Raw genomic sequence first — 3381 nt, forward strand, 5'->3', positions numbered from 1 at the left:
GTAAATTGTAGTTTGGGTGTGCATTCCCTCTTGTCATTTCCAAGAAACTGTATGTGCCTTTTTAGTAACTGTTTGTGTGATATAAAATGCTTGTGTACTATTTAATCTAAAATCTATGGAGTAGTGATGATTATTGTTTGTTATGATTTTAAGTATGGATAGGTTCTTATCTGGGAACCTAACTCCAGTGTGTTCATTTACTGCAAGTCTAAAACAACTCTTTGTACTTTTCAGAAAGAAGTTGATGTATATGTGCAACTTTTAGAGCGAAGTACTTATCTGCTGAAGTTTTAGAGAGGACCAACAGGCAGAGAATGACACTCAATTAGGAGCTGTAGTCTCATGTGTTTCAGTTTTAACTTCTAACTGAAAAGTTTACAGGGAACTACTCTCTCCATTTACCAAGGCTTACTGTGTGAACAACTTGTGCCAGTGAACTATTTTAAACTGCCAATTACCATGCTTGATCGAGTTAGAATCTGCTGCAAAATCTTGAATACAAGGAAAATATTTAGTACTTACAAAGATAAAGGCATCTTTCATTTAGTTTTTAAGTTCTCTTCCTGTGGAAGTTTCAGAGTATATTCACTATTTTGCTACTGCAGTCAGAGCAGTACCTCATTATTAAAAGAAAATAAATATAAAAAACAAAAAACAAAAAAAAATTGATAGTTGTGTAAAACTAAGGATGATCTTTGTTTGAATGAAAATGGCCTGACATGGGAAGGTAGTAAACCATCCTTTTATTTTAATTTGTGGACACTTGTAAATATGTACAGATTTAAGGGCAGGAGATTGTTGAGTTCGGCATATCCTTTTAATGTTTTTCCACCATATAGTGAATTATTCTGCCTATTGTACATACATGTTCTAATAATGTTTCAATGCTATAACTGTTGTTGGTGAAGTTTTCACATTTATCTTGTATGTAGACCACTACATGATTGTCTGGCAGGTTCTAAAATGGTAAAATATAAATGGGATTATATTTTCTTTAGCAATAGTGAAATGCAATGAATTCCATGCCCAAAGTATTTTTATAGTTTTTTGTAATCAGTGTTTGTATTTAATGTTATCCTTTAGTTCACTTGCAGAAGTTCTATTTTTGGAAGCACTTTGCCAAGGTCTGTGAGACCATTGGTTTCTGACAGTGTAAAGCTTCTGAAGTTTTCATTCTGCACAAATCTTGGAGATAGAGAAATGTGCTAAATTTTGTGTACAGAAGATAAGGCCAATTCTTTTTTATATCCATTAGACTACATTTAATTGGAAAGAGTGTCCTGTTGTGTTGGTTATGCATTCACCGATTTATGAAATGAAGTGTGCCAATAAAATGAATCACGGCAGTTTCATACTGCAATTGAAAACATTTCAGTCAACTTGCAAGTCCATCTTGTCTGATTTTTTCTTTTGTAATAAAATGTTGTTCTAATGTTTTGGTTTTATTGAATATTGGAAATTTACCATTACAAAGTCATATTTGAACATGACTATTTACAACCTTTGTACAATATACAGTAAGAACTCCTGCTCTCAACATAACACCAGCTACAAAGTGATATACTGTATAATGGGTCAATTTTGTAAACCTACAAAATCTTGATGTATATAAAAAGGAAACAATATCCTAAAAAGTACAGACAAAACATGAAGTAAACAGGTCTTCCAGAATGTAACTGCATTTTCTCCCAAGAATATTTTCAAAGCATGGTTTTGATTAGCCTTCAAACACTTGCAATAATATTTGTTCTGCATTCCATAATATTGAAACCTTTTAACAGATGAATAATAGTATCAGTTTGATGGTAATATTTATATAATAATCCAACTTGCTCTTCTTGTCTTGCTAGCTTGATGGACATAATTTCTTTCTTTTGTATTTCCTTTGGACTGTTGCCTTTACCATAAAATATATTTTTTCTCTTAGTAATGTACATTAAATCAGAGCTACCTAATATCTGAAGTTTTATACAGGTTTGTATATTTTTCTATATCTGAATATTCATAAATCTGCTATTGAAATAAAGAGAAAAAAGTAAACAGAAATATTTGTATCAGTCTTCCATACTACCATCAGTCAAGTACACTAAGAATTTAGAAATAATTTTTTTTAGGATAAATTAGGGTTATAAATAAAAGGAATACAAAGAATATTGGCCATTGTGGATGTAAAACTAATTAAACTCCAAAATGTTCACTGCTGATATGCATTAAGAAGAGACTTACTGACTTTTACTTTCTCTTTTTATGAAAGATGCTGGTAACATGAGTGAAGTTGATAAAAGTAACTTAAATTATATTAATACAAGCAGTAAATATAAAAATTTAATATAGATATTACCAAAAAGCTCATTACTACATGCATTTCAGAACATGTCTTGGATTGTAGGTTTCACACATACAAAAAAATATATGGATAGTGATGCTCCAAACATTTATGTAACACACAAGACTGGATTTCTTCCAAACTTCTATACTGAAAACTTGCTCTAAAACATTAGCTAAGCAGTTTATTTTTCTTAGAGTTTAAATAATATGAATAACTGTTAAAATGCAATAACTGATAACAAACTGCCATCATATGTTATTCAATAAAATGATATCATTCATGATTTCATGACACGAGATTAACATTGCACAACAATATGAAACAGCACACATGCGCAACACACATACATACTCAACATTGAAAAATTAATGGAAAAAAATCAGATGACAGCAGGTTAAGTTAAGTTATATCTGTCTATTTACCTTTCAGTCAAGTGTACATTACTTGCCAGTCCATTTCACAGCACATATAAAGAAAATATAAATATGATACTTTCATCAAAGTTATGTTAAACTTATGTAGTGGGAGAAGAATAACTCACCCTCTTTGTATTTGGCAGTTAGAAATTAAAATTCATATAAATTTAAGTATAAAGATAAAACTTGCATTAAAAGAGGAAATTTACTAACTTGAAACAATGGATAAAATCTGCTATACTGAATAAAAGCCTGATACATTTTGAGAATGAATGAATTTGAAAAAAATAGAGGAAGTTATGATAATTTATGCATGCTAAGGAACAAAACTGATAAAGCACAAGTTAACATAAATAATTGTTAAAATAGAATTGTAGAAATAGTCATCCAAACAACAAACTATGATAAAATATTAAATATATGTTTAAAAAGTAATATACAATATGTGATACACTGGAATTGATATATCACCACTTTAAAATTGATATTACTTTCTTCTGTTTTCTTCAGTTGAAAGGCCAATGTTAAGAAAAAAAAAAAAAAAAAAAAGGAAAAGAAAGAAAGAAAAAAAAAAGGTGAATAGACTTCCGAAGAGATAGTTGTCTACACACAACCAATTGTCTATATGGATGGACC

At 29.9% G+C, this 3381-nt stretch overlaps 1 protein-coding gene across 6 annotated transcripts in view; it reads right to left on the reverse strand.

Annotated features, from left to right (window-relative positions):
* Positions 1-2312: 2312 nt before the first annotated feature.
* The window catches only part of LOC125031682 (protein draper-like), a 71108-nt gene continuing 70039 nt past the window's right edge, over positions 2313-3381 (reverse strand). For all 6 annotated transcript variants that reach the window (XM_047622567.1, XM_047622571.1, XM_047622570.1 and 3 more), the window contains one exon: positions 2313-3381. This exon is cut by the window's right edge and continues 816 nt beyond it. The gene's annotated coding sequence lies outside the window, so the exon portion shown is untranslated.

Source organism: Penaeus chinensis, chromosome 13 (genome assembly GCF_019202785.1).
Source record: "Penaeus chinensis breed Huanghai No. 1 chromosome 13, ASM1920278v2, whole genome shotgun sequence".
NCBI classification, from domain to species: Eukaryota; Metazoa; Arthropoda; class Malacostraca; order Decapoda; family Penaeidae; genus Penaeus; species Penaeus chinensis.